General features: G+C 34.4%; 1 protein-coding gene and 1 pseudogene across 6 annotated transcripts in view; both read left to right on the top strand.

The window, feature by feature from the left end:
• The window catches only part of Magi2 (membrane associated guanylate kinase, WW and PDZ domain containing 2), a 1,413,820-nt gene that overhangs the window by 50,886 nt on the left and 1,348,257 nt on the right, over positions 1 to 14,677 (top strand). The window lies entirely within an intron of this gene.
• LOC109702255 (52 kDa repressor of the inhibitor of the protein kinase-like) lies at positions 1,004 to 4,122 on the top strand (annotated as a pseudogene).

Below are 14,677 nucleotides of genomic sequence, written 5' to 3' on the forward strand. Positions count from 1 at the left end.
AATGCCCTGTATAGCTATCCTTATCTCAACCAGCAAAAACCCTTGTCCCTTCCTGTTATTGATTATACTCTCTCTACAACAAAATTAGAAATAAGGGCAAAATAGTTTCTGCTGGGTATTGAGGGGGGGAGCGGGAGGGGGTGGAGTGGGTGGTAAGGGAGGGGGTGGGGGCAGGGGGGAGAAATGAACCAAGCCTTGTATGCACATATGAATAATAAAAGAAAAATGAAAAAATAAAATAAAATAAAATAAATTCATGAGATCATTGTTGATAATAGCTATTTTGTTAAAATGTAATCTTAAATTCAAAAGTCTGTGCTTTTAGAGCTCAGAAAGAAATAAAGATTGATACTCTTGAGAAATGGTAGAAACTTCTAGAGGTGGGACCTAATTGGAGGCTGTGTACTTTCAAAGAGGATTGTGGGATGCTATTCACTTGCTGTCTTTCTTTGCTTCCCTGCTTCCATGAAGTGAGCATAGTCCTTGCGATGAGCTGCTATCCCAATGCAGGCCCAAAGGCAATGGGGCTAACCAACCATGGACTGAAATGTCTGAAACTGAGCCACAATAAATTATTCCTCTTTTTGAGTTGATCTCTCAGGTATTTTGTTATAGCAAAAGAAAACTGACTCACACAGGTAACCTACTTAATACAAAGTTCTAGGATTAGCTTCCTCAAAGTTTTGTAGAGCACTTGTTAGGGAATATTGGTACAACTGGTCCTAATTATCACAGTATTTGAAACCACGAATATCATTTTATCCTTAAAATCTTACACAAATCCTTACAAAATCTATGTCCATTCTTTATTTGAGGGGATATTTGATAATGCTGAGGCACACCTTAACTGAATGTAGCTACTTTTCAAAGTTTCCATCTTTGTACTAACAAAAGTTACTTTATATTCCTTTTCTCATTTCTTTAACTTCCAGAGACTTTCTGTTCATTTGTGGAGGCTTAATCTGATCAGTAAAATAGAGTAATAAGTACATGTTTTCTTTTGCACATATGTCTATTTTTAAAACATCAGAAAGTTTTTAATAGAATAATAATATCATAATGATTCATGTATTTTTATTACTCTTATAATTTTAGAGTCTATATCACTATTTGGGTTTTGTATCTAAGTTTGGATTTTTATCTCTAAAGCAGCCTGGCATCTAAACAATTTAAAAAAATTGAGGGCATGTACTTTCTTTTCAACTTGATTTAAAGTCAAAAACAAGAAACAGGCAATATGATGACACAGCTATAGTCTTTTTAAAAATGATGGCTGTGTATAATCTACATTCTTTGTCACTCTTGAAATTTGGTCACCCTATACTCTACCCAAGAAGTGATGATATCAGAATGAGAGCAGCAGCATATCATTCAAGTTATTCCTTCAATAAATTTTGTTGTGACACTTCCTAGTGATAGCAAATTCTATTCCAATAACATATGTGAGACCTTGGTTGTATACATACCAACCATGGCCTGTGCTCACATGAAAAAGAATGTATGTAGTGTGTCTATACAGAAACCAGTCCTGTGTGCTGGCATGTTCTCAGATAAGATTATTATCTATACTTGATCTGATGGAACAGGTATTGATTTTATGTGAAGAACAAATATGAAAATCATTGAAAATTCCTACTTAAGTATAATAAAAATATACTTTGATGTCTAGGATTTTAAGATTTAAACAAAATATGTGAAATATATTAACCATATCCATAACCAGTCCTGTATGTGTCCATGATCACAGTCAAGGGTTGGTTCTTCACATTTCACTAGTGAAACCCCATATAGGTGCACACACTTCCAAAGAACTGCTCAGCATCCAGATAGCTATGCTTATAGAAAATGCCTATCATTTTAAATGTGTAAGTGTGTCATTTAAAGAAAATTACTTTTACCTATGAGGTATAATTACATGAGTCCAATAGCACAAATATATTTAAAATCTGTAAGAATTATAATGCATATTATACCAAGGATATATACAGTGGCTGGAAATCAGTTTGTGAATGCTGTTTTCATCATTACAATTCATATTCAAGGAATTTTCTTGTAAAACTTCAGGGCAAAGATTTTACTCTGCTGCTACCACACCACAGGCCCAAAGGTACACAGCTATACATCTTTCCTTTTGAGTGTATGTTAACTATGAGCTTCAAATTGCTTGTCTTTGTGGATCATTTTTGTATCTCTAAAGATGAAATGCAAAGTCAGCACTGTGGCCTTGTTTATTTAAAAAATTAGAATGGGCCGAGCATTTGTACTCTGCAGTGCAGTGACAGATTTTGATTTTATTGTTACCATTGTTGTTCTTAAAAATGTCTTATCTTTTACAAGAGCCTTTGGAAAAAATCTCCAGGGACAAACTTCTGATGTCTTCTTTGCCGCCAGTAGCTTGACTGCAGTGCTACATTCTCTCAATGAAGTGATGGAAAATATTAAAGTTTATCATGAGTTTTGGTTTGAGGAAGCCACAAATTTGGCAAATAAACTTGATATTCAGATGAAACTTCCTGGGAAATTCCGTAGAGCCCAGCAAGGTAACTTGGACTCTCAGCTAAGCTCTGAGAGTTACTATAAAGAAACTCTAAGTATTCCAACAGTGGAGCATATTATTCAGGAACTTAAAGATGTATTCTCAGAACAGCACCTCAAAGCTCTTAAATGCTTATCTCTGGTACCTCAGTCATGGGACAGCTCAAATTCAACACATCAGAGGAACACCATGCTAACATGTACAGAAGTGATTTACCCAATCCTGACACACTCTCAGCTGAGCTTCATTGTTGGAGAATCAAGTGGAAACACAGAGGGAAAGATATAGAACTTCCTTCTACCATTTATGAAGCCCTTCATCTGCCTGACATCAAGTTTTTCCCTAATGTGTATGCCTTGCTAAAAGTACTGTGTATTCTTCCTGTGATGAAGGTTGAGAATGAGCACTATGAAAATGGACGAAAGCCTCTCAAAGCATACTTGAAGAACACTTTGACAGACCAAAGGTCAAGTAATTTGGCTTTGCTTAACATAAATTTTGATATAAAACATGATCTGGATTTAATGGTGGACACATATATCAAACTCTATACAACTAAGTCAGAGTTTCCTACAGATAATTCAGAAACCATTGAAAATACCTAAGACACTTTTTTAATGGGCTTTGTCTTCTATGGAAAAAAAGCTATAAGATGTTGTGGGCCACTTAATCACCGAATAGCTTTGCCTTTATGCCTCCAGTTGAACATATTAACCATTGATGATCTGCTTATTTAAATGGCCCGTGTTTGAACACTCATGCTTTGAATACCTGTCTCTTCTTCCAAAAAATGGCATTGGAAATGCTATACTTCACCTCTGAATTATCTCTACTAGTGGCACTCTGGCATTGTTTTAGTTAAGTCATTTTAGATACAACATGTATTATCACTGTGGATACAATTACCAGGTACTGAATTACCAGTTTTTTGAAAAAATGAATTTTGAGGAGATATGGAAGAAAGGAATACATTTTATATAATGTTATAATGAAGCCCACTATTGACTTTTGACTAGTAGAAGTTGTAAGTGTAGTTTAAAAATCTGTTATAATGACTGTGGGGAGACAGAGGCAGGAGGATCTCGAGTTCAAGCCCAGTCTGGGCTACATAGCAAGACCCCGTCTCAAAAAAACCAAGAACTGGGATGGTATCTCAGTGGTAGAGTGCTTGCCTGGCATGCACAAGGCTCTAGATTCCATCCCAGCAATGAAAAAAAAAAAGATAAAATCTGTAATAAACAGTTAAGGGAATTACCAGAGAGTGAATTGTGAGCTCACCAAACAAAGATTCAGTGTAGACTTTGTCTTTGTCAAATGAACTTAAAGGAACAGTTGCAGCTCAAGTTGGAGTGTAAGGGCCTGCATTGTTGCTCTGTACCTGGTAGTTTGTGTTTACATTCCTTTGTTGAGCCTACATTTCATAAGCTTTTCATCAGGTCAATGTTGGACACTTCTGCTTCAAGAAAGAATTTATGCCATCCCTACTGGCTTATCTGTTCTTTTTTCCATGATTATATATACTGCTTCATCTTGACTTATTAGAAAAAAACTACAAAAATAAATGTTTTGTGGTTTATTTAGAAATAATACAGAAAAGATTGCTGTTATTTTTTGGTGAAAAAAATCAATTTTGTATAGTTTATTTCAATCTAAATAAAATGTGAATTTTCTTTAAAAAAATATAAATAAATAAAAATAAAAAATTAGAATGACCTTTTCTCAAAGTATAATTGATTTCCTTATTCTAAAGTATTATTTTTTATACTTACATATATGTTTTAATGTACATATATATAATTTATATTTTCTGTACACAATAGTGTGTTTAAAAATGATTTCACTAATTCAATAATACAACACACTTCAGTAAAATTGTTGTTCTGTAATTCTGCAATGTGTATCATTCTTGTGAAAGATCTTCTTCCTGTTCTGCATACCCATATCCTTCAAAAATCATGTCTTTTTATTTAAGAGAAGGATAGCAGAAAGAAAAGGCTGAGTGGGAACAAAAGGGCTGGTGTTGAGATTAAGTAGATCAATTCATGAATGTAAACTCATAATTCCTATTCTGACAAACATCTGTGAAACTGACATATATTTTCTATTTTTTAGCAATGAATAAAATAAAATAAGGTTAAAATATGCTCCTTAAGATCTTGGGTAAATAGGTAGACTAATGCTATACAAGCATTAATACTAAATATTTAGAAATGTGGTTAATAGAAATGAATAGTAGTAAAGTTTGATGCAGGAATATTTACCACTTATCTTTTTCAGGCAAGTGCTGAATATTTGTGCCAACTTTCATTTTAAGGTGGGATTGGATCATTATTGTTGAAAACATAACTTATTAGAACATAAGGGAAGCATGCCTGTTACAGTCAGGTGTTATGGTACTTATGGAAATTAATGGTTCTTAAACTAGAGCATAATCAACCAATTACTGAAGACACATAGAGAGACCTTTCCAGATAGATAGGATATTTTTCCAGAAGCAAACATTTTAATCTATGGCATTTGTCCTCTGTGGATGGATGTATATTTTTAATATTATAACAACTGTACCTAACCTTCACCTAGCCACAGGCAACTCTATAACTAGTGCAGTTATACATCTGAATCTACCAGTCTCTAAGAAATAAATCCCAGACCTGGTGATTCCTACATGGGTTAAAATGTTATGTAAATAGAATCAGAGCCCAGATCCAGTGATTCTGAAGAAGGTTGTCAAAAATCAGAAAGCAGTTTTCTGAGCTCTGTTAAAAGTAATATTTTGAACCTGAATATTTTGATTAACTTAGGGTTCTTACAGAAAGTTGATTTGAGCTCAAGGGAATTACAATTAAGCTACATTCATTAAGAGGTTTTTTTTTTTGATCTCCATTACATCTATACATTGTTATAGATCAATTGTTTTTTGCTCATAGTTCTCTTGATAATACTTTGTCCTTTGAATCAATGAAAAAGTGGTTCAGTAAAAAAGCGAGATAACCTGTCTTTTAGATTAACAGTTTAAATGAACTAATAGAGGTCCTACATGTGATTTTGACAACATTTGAAGGCAGATAATAAACACGAATTTTCCATTATTCAGATTTCACTGGTGCTAGAAGAAATTTTACTAATATGGAAGTAATTCACTTAGGTTTTAGGGAAAACAACTTCCTGTCCAGATGAATTAATGACTTATAATGAACAGTACTACAGAAAGCTTACCCAAAGCTTAATTGTTCAATTATACTTGATTTTCTTTTATCGGAAATCGCAAGCTATAGTGGCATTGACAGAATGGTGGATTTATCTCAGGACAGGACATGTCTCTCACAAACATCATGAGTCCACTGAACACTAAAAGATTACCACCTTCTTTTAGTCAGTAAAACCCAGTAGAAGAATCTGGGTCTTAAGACAAAGAATGAGGGAACAAAAGAAGGGTAATGAGACACAGACCAAATAAGCATTAGAGAGTGCTCTATACTAAACTTCTAAGAAAAAGAACTTGCTGTGAAAACTAAATGCTCACATGTGTCATCTGCTTGGAATCATTACTGTTTATCTAAATTAAATAATAACTTGAAACACTTAGCCTTATTTTTCAATGAACATTTCTTTTTTAATTAAACTCGTTTGTTTAAAGTTTCATTGTCAGTTTTACGAAGGAAAACACCTGAATTTAGATGACCTGCCATGACTTGAGTTGCCTGTTTTGAGTCCACATGTCCACATTGCTGTAGTGCTCTCGGAAAGCAGAGTTGTCGGAGAAATGCATGTGATTGAAGACTGCATGAAGAGTTGAGTTCATTTCTTACTCTAAGGATTAAGTTACATTTCTCTTTCAACAAGCAGGACATTCTAAGCATAAAAATACAAGAAGACATTGGGGAAGTCCAAAAAAATTGATATCTAAACATTTGAAACTACTTTATAAAATGCCATAAGTGATATCCTGAAATAGGGTAGTTGCATATATATGATACCCTGAAATCTAATAAATTTAATACGTGATAGGCATTTTTAAGCTATGAAAAGGCATTGTCCTAATACTTATGGGGAGTAGGGAGAGATGGATAATAAGGCAGAAGAAACATCTCAATAAAAATGTTCTTTACAAATTAGTAAGTAAAAGAATTGCTAATAAAAACAACTGTGTAAGATCATTATTACTTTTCTAATGAGCAAAATTAGAAAGTGTTAGTACTAAACTGGAATATGGTTAAATCAATACATAGGTACCACACAAAGGAATATAAAATAAGTTTTAGAAATTAGCTTATAGATGGTTGTATTTTTTGACCCAACAACATAAAGTCTAGGAAGTTTACTCATAGAAATTATCAAAATCGCACATAAAGGTGTCTAAAACTACTGCCGGCCACCAGGGGCTCATGCCTGTAATCCTAGCTACTCAGGACACAGAGATTCAGGAGGATCACGGTTCAAAGCTTGCCCAGGCAAATAGTTCATGAGACCCTATCTTGAAAAATCTTTCACAAAAATAGAGCTGGTAGGGTGGCTTAGGTGAAGGCCCTGAGTTCAAGCCCCAGTAATGAAAATGAACAGACAAAATACTACAACAAATGCACTAATTCCATAAAATTCAAAAATAATAAAGGAGTTGCATAGAATTGTGATCAAGTGGGAAATTTTAGACAATTTTTCAAAATAATATTTTAAATACTATCTAATGACATAAAAATGTGTCTCATAACTAAATATGAAAACAGAATAAAATCTATGTCATGTTCAATAACAGTGTTTTTATTTTATTTCTTGCAATTCGGGGGATCAAACTCAGGACCTTACACATTCTAGGCAAGCTCTGTCTCCTCTGAACTATATCCCCAGCTAACCATTTTTATCTTTTAACACACACATACACACACACACACACACACACACAGAAGTTATATATACATAAAGTAATGTAAAATATATAAGAAGTATAAATAACTCCTACAAGATAAATCTTATGGATTAAATTGCTCTCTAATTTTCAAATTTAAAGTATAAATGTATACATACATTATATAAAACTTTGGTTCTCAGAAAGTAAAGGAAAATGTTATTAAAAATAATTTATTTACAATTTTAGTAAAGGTATAAAATAATAATTTTAATTCACATAATTTCTATGTCTTTAAAATTTTTATAATATTTATTTTAAAAGTCATTTCAAGGAATTAAACTTCAAGATATTTAATTTAGTAAATGTTACCTGCCAAGACAATGTTATCAGTTTTAAGAAGCATGATATATCTGGGTGCAGGTGACTCATGCCTGTAATCCTGGATACTCAGGAGGCAAAGATCAGGAGGATCAAATTTCAAAGCCAGCCCAAGCAAATAGTTTGCAAGATCCTATCTCAAGAAAAAAAATCCATCACAAAAAAGGCCTGCTGGAGTGGCACAAGGTGTTAGCCCTGAGTTCAAACACCAATACTGAAAAAAAAAAAAAAGCATAATGTATATGGGTTATGTGAATAGTAAGTCTTATTAAAGTCAACTCCATCAGGTCTTAAACTAGGCAATTCTCTTTTTTTATTGTTTTCTAAATTGTTTTTCTTTTATTGTTTTTACATTTACTTACATGTGTATACATTGCTTGTGCTAACACTTCCCTTTCCTCCCCCTGCTGTCCACTGTTGAATAGAAAACGTAAGAAATATTAAGAAAGACATATCATTTTTGCTAGTTAGGATAAAGATAGCTATACAGAGAAATTCCTAGCATTGCTTCTATGCACTTATATATTACAACCCACATTGGTTCTTTTCTACCAGATCTTTTTGCTACTTCTGGGTCCCCTTCACATATAAAGATTACTTTATTCGTTCCTTCATCAGGGTGCACATCAACCACATTCAAGTTTTAGGTTTCCTTTCCTCTCCATGTCTCCAGTGCATGTTCTCCTCTTAGTGTGTGACCCATCTCCAATAATATTAACTGCATTTGTTTTGAGTCTATAATATGCATATAAGGAAAACATGCAATTTTTGGCCTTCTGAGCCTGGCTAACTTTGCTTAAGATGATGTTCTCTGGTTCTGTCCATTTACTTGCGAATGGCAAAATTTCATTTCTCTTTGTGGCTGAGTAAAATTACGTTGTGTATAAATACCACATTTTCTTGGTGCTGCAATAAACGTGGGTGTACAAGCACTTTTGTAATGACCTGACTCACATTCCTTTGGGTATATCTCTAGGAGTGGTATTGCTGGATCATATGTCAGATTTATGTTTAGTTTTTTAAGAAGCCTCCATATTGTTTTCCAAAGTAGTTGTACTAGCTTACATTCCCATCAGCAGTGGGAATTTCATCCCCGCCCACTTCATCCTCGCCAGCATTTGCTGTTGGTGGTGTTCTTGATGATAGCCATTCTAACTGGGATAAGGTGGGATCTTAGTGTGGCTTTGATTTGCATTTCCTTTATGGCTAGGGATGGTGAACATTTTTTATGTATTTTTTGGCCATTTGGATTTCCTCCTCAGACAAAGTTCTATTTAGTTCAGTGGCCCACTTCTTTATTGGTTCATTGATTTTGGAGTTTAGTTATTTGAGCTCCCTATATATTTTGGTTATCAGTCCTTTGTCTGATGTATGGCTAGCAAATATTTTCTCCCACTCTGCGGGTGGTCTCTTCAATTTAGATACCATTTCTTTTGTTGTGCAGAAGCTTTTTAATTTCATGTGGTCCCATTTGTCCATCTTTCTCTTAGTTGCTGGGCTGCTGGAGTTCTGAGGAAGTCCTTGCCTATACCTATTGCTTCCAGGGTACTCCCTGCTCTCTCCTGTACTAACTGCAAGGTTTTGGGTCTGCTATTAAGGTCATTAATCCACTTTGAGTTGATACAAGTACAGGGTGATAGGCATAGATCTAGTTTCAGCTATCTGCCAGCTGATAGCCACTTTCCCAGCAACATTTGTTGAAGAGGCTGTCTTTTCTCCATCGTATGTTTTGGTGCCTTTGTCAAAAATAAGGTGGGCATAGCTGTGTGGATTCATATCTAGGTCCTCTGTTCTGTTCCACTGGTCTTCATGTCTGTTTTTGTGCCAGTACCATGCTGTTTTTATTTCTATGGCTGTGTAATATTGTTGGAAGTTGGGTATTGTGATACCTCCTGTATTGCTCTATTTGCTGAGTATTGTCTTGGCTATTCGTGGTCTTTTGTGCTTCCAAATGAACTTTAGGGTAGATTTTTCAATCTCTGTGATGACTGTCATTGGAATTTTGATAGGAATGGTCTTGAACATATAGATTGTGTTTGGTAGTATAGCCATTTTCACTATGTTGATTCTATCAATCCATGACCATGGGAGATCTTTTCACCTTCTGTATTCTGCTTCAATCTCTTTCTTCAGTGGTTTGTAGTTCTCCTTGAAGAGGTTATTTATGTTCTTTGTTAAGTTTATTCTTAGGTATTTAAGTTTTTTGAGGCTATTGTAAATGGAATTGTTTTCCTATATTCTTTCTCAATTTGTTCATTGTTGGTGTATAGAAAGATTTTTGTAAGTTGATTTTGTATCCTGCTACATTGCTGAAACTGTTCATGGTGTCTAGAAATTTTTGAGTGGAGTTTTTTGAGTCTTTGAGGTATAAAATCACATTGTCTGCAAATAGGGATATTTTGACTATTTCTTTGCCTATTTGTATTCCTTTTATTTCTTCTTCTTGCCTTATTGCTCTGGCTCAGAATTCCAGGACTGTGTTGAATAGGAGTGGGGAGAGTGGACACCCTTGTCTCATTCCTGAGGTAAACTAGGTAATTGTCTTGTTGGAAATTTTGCTCACTAATGTTTAACTCGAGGCACTAAAAAACTTGGTTTTCTATTTATCATAATGGTAATTTGAGTAGTATATGTTTTACAAACAAATAGGCTATTGACTGGCCTAATTAAGATTAGTTCACACTTTCCCATTGGAACTATATATGGTCCATAGCAGGTTCATGCAATGAGAGGGTATCTTGTTCCTCAGCAAGAGTCCTTCTCAATAATTTAATTATATCGAGAATATTGTCTAGCACATGAGAGAAAGTACCTCTTTAGATTTTCATCCCTTAAATGCATCTCTTGCCTCTCTCTAGCCAGGGGGATATTCATTCTTCATTCTTGCTGAGCAGACAAGCTCTCCCAGCTAATTGAATGACTGATTTATTTTGTGGCTTTGCTTCATTATCTTCTGGACCCTTCAAGTGGAAGTAAGGTGAGAGCATGGAACAGAAGGATACTTCCTTCACTACCTCATGGTATATCCTGAGATTGATAAACATTTTGTTTCTGAGAATGAGTCATCCAACTGCAAGGGATGCTCACAAATGTAATCTACTTGTGTGCCCATGAAGGAAAAGAAGTGGGTTCTTGGTAAAAGCTAGCAGTCTATTATTATAGCTATGCTAAATGATGGGACACTGTGACACAGATAAATTTTTTAAGGCTCTATAGGCTCCAGAGAATCCCCAGTCTCATAGGGTAGAGAAAAATACATACACAACATTATAACAAAAAAATCAACAGATGCTTTTATGTAAGGTTCTTGTACTCTGAGACCAATGTCTATCCATTCATGTTTCAGTCTTTTAAACTGTCTCATTTGTTCAATCATTTTTCACTCATTAAGCATTCTCTTCACATTGAGTACTCTGCCTAGCTGCTCCCGAGTATATGACAAAAGGAGTGAGAAAGGTAATCTTATATGTATGAAAGGAACAGAGTCTAACTGCAGGCGACATAAAATCACATATGGATTTATATTAATATTTCTATCTGTATGTTCTACAGAAGTTGGAAATGCTGGACTGTGTAGGCTATATCAGAATGATGTTATCAAAAATGATAAAATGTAAATACAACCTTGATAGAATTGTAGAACTTAGACTTTTATAGATGAGATGGGGGCTAACATTCTAAACAAAAAAAACCAATGTTTAGTCATTGTACATATTACATAGTCCCAGCAGAGTGCCTTCTGGAGTACACTGGAAAGAGGGGAGAAGTCAGATCACAGAATAATCACAAAAATTTGTTCCTACTACCTCTTAGGTCATATTGTAGGATGATGAAACTTTCTTGCTTTCAAGAACCTGCTTATTTTCAAATACCAATCATAAGCATTCTGACAGCCATCGTTCTACACGGGTTCATAATAATTATCAAGTTTTCATTATAATTTTATGTTTTCCTTTGATTATATAGTTTCACGTGATTAGTATTTTATGTTCATTACATAATTACCAAGATTTCTGTTTAACAACATTTTTTCCTTTTTCTAAGGTAACATCCTTACCTACCTCACTTTTAAATTTATTTCTAAGAAAGATGATCTTATCTAACTGGCCTTTACTCTCTTTTCTTTAAGCTTTGGGCAGATTTTTATAACCCACTCAGAGAACCTGGACCAATTGGTTTCAAAGACATTTTTCAAGTTAGTATCATCAAACTTACAAAGCACATAAAATCTATGCCCTTGAGAGTACTATAGCTATGACTGCATTCTTTTCTCAGAATTTCACATTGCTGTCTATTCAGAAACTTGAAGTGCAAAAACCTAAAGCATAAATTGTTCAGAGCACCCTCATGTTTTAAATAGTCTATGGTCTTCAAAGGACTCTTATTTTCAGTCAAAAATAAGTTTTATGTTTTCACTTTTATTTGGGGCTTTGGCAATTTAGTTTGCTTTCATTCCAGAAAAATGAAATCAATACAAAGAAGTGAGAGAGACTTAATTTAAAAATGTGTAGTGACAATTTTCTAATATTAAAAACAAATACTGTCATTTTAAGCATCTCTTTTTCAATAAGAACAACATGACTAATGTTTATAGAATGAAAAAAGGAGGCCATGAGTGGTGTGGATTTTGTGTGTGAGACACTCTAGTCCATGGTTTGAAATACCTACTTTACAATTTATTTGTACAATGAGAGTAGTTTTCTTTCTGCACTGTAATTATGTATTATGGGACATGGTTTATCATCACATCTATATAAAATTGTTAGAAATAACAGGTTATTTGCTGCATAGTATACACGAACACCTCACCTTATATAATAGCCAAGCAATGGGAATAAACAGAAAACAGCACAGTCAGTTGGTTCAGATGGCTGCCTGTGTCTTTGCTCTTAGTTCTACCTACATGAATTATCACAGGAGCACCAGCATATGAAATAGTCCAAGTCCCTGGGGACAGATCAAGCTCTTTTTCCAGTCAAGACAGGCATAAATCATGTGGGATCTGAACTCAAGAGCCCATGAGAGCTAACTTGAGTCACCTGAGACATGCCAGACTCGGGCGTAGAGACTAGATCTCATGCCAAGGAAAGTCCCTATAAAATAAACAGGTTACCCTTGCCACTTTCCACCTGCCTCCATCTGGGTTCCTGAGCTGGGGGACAAGCAATGACTCCATGACTTAGTGAATAACTCACATAACATGCAAGTGGTACATATATGCCACAGGTGGAGTGAAGAAAGCCTCCACTTTGATTATTAATTGTTTAAGGCAAGCACACACACAAAAGATCAGACCTGAAGGCCAGGCTCCCTAGAAGTTTTGTGACACTCAGATCTGCTTCTGTTTTCTTATGTTTTAAGAGAATTGGGGCCTAAAATTTATCACCGATATCTCAGTCAACTTAGGGAAACAAGAACTGACTATATGTTTATAGTCATACAGTAAAATGTGACCAGGTGAAACACTCATTCATTGAAATTATTAAGGGAGGAAACGGGGGTGCTCAACAACGAAAATACCACTGAATTCCTCTCAGAAAGTAAATTATTTGCTCATATGAAACAAATTGTACCTGTATAGTTTCTGATAATATGAAGCAAAGTTTAGCATGTGACAAGAAATTTGCTTCCAAACATTAATATTCTGAAATTGGTGGTAATTATGCTTATTGTAGGTACCTAAGAATGAGAATTAACTCACCTGGCTTTTTCCAGATGCATGTTAACTTTTCATAAAAATTTATTTCTAGCGGTTCTTTACTATCTCAATGGAGGGTAATGAAAATTATGGAATGATAATTTTCTAAAAATTAGGAATTGATTTTGTCCTGCCTAGATGAACTACCACACAAAAAGGAGAGGAATAAAAAAAGCTGATTTAAATAATCTTCATCAGAAGCCTTTTTATTTCCTTAAACATTGGGTACTATATTTGGTAATTACCATTTTACTTATAAAGTCTGTCTGATGTAAAGTTCTTAAACTGTTGCTACCGGAGCCTGTTATTATAGAATTCTACCATTTAAGTCTTTATAATGGATAAGAAAAAATGGGAAAATGCACCTTTGCTGCCATTTAATGAAACAGATTTCAACTCCCACCACACTCCACAGTAATTTAGAGATTATGATCAAGTTTCTCAGCCAGGCAATACTGCCAATGGATGCTAGTGGAGAGGAAAGGGCTGGGGTTTTGCTTTATGAAGAGAACAAATCTCTTCTCTAGTTTATGTTATCTCTCTGTGGTATAATTTATGAGAGTAGAGAGAAGACAATTATCATCAAATCCTACTACAATATGTGTGTGTTAAATACATTCTTTTTCCGTAACTCACTGTCCTTATTGGCAAATAATTCCTCAGCTTATCCTGAGAGAACTCAGTTCTTCCTCACTCCTGCTTTGGAAAAGGACTATGTTCATTATAGGTGGGAAAAGGATAATTTTTGAATATAGAAAATTAAAATTAGTTCCTTGTAAGGTTTGTTTTAAAATAGGACTTAATGAAAATTGAGTAAATGTAATTGCTTTTAGAGTTCATTTATTTCTTTTTTAAAATATTTTTTTCCAAAATTTGTATAGCAGGCCTACTCAAAATAAAGATGGATTCTAAAGTCATAACAGCACCATTTCTATATTTTATTTTACTTTTTAACTTGTTTTGAATCTCTGTATTATTTCACATAAGCCATGGATTAAGTCACACAAATTGTCCTGTATTGAAAGAAAAGAATATTGTATTTGAAGATTTTTGTTCTGCTTGGTTCTTTCCAATCACATAGCAATTGTTCCCGACTTACTTGTTCTTCTAGTCAGTCAGACTGGTTTAGGAGTCATGTAGCCACAGACTATAAAGAGCAGCTTTGTCAGCCCAAGCTGATGCGTAGCCATATGCGAATCTCCTTAATTATTCTGACTAC

Source organism: Castor canadensis, chromosome 2 (assembly GCF_047511655.1).
Source record: "Castor canadensis chromosome 2, mCasCan1.hap1v2, whole genome shotgun sequence".
Lineage (NCBI taxonomy): Eukaryota > Metazoa > Chordata > Mammalia > Rodentia > Castoridae > Castor > Castor canadensis.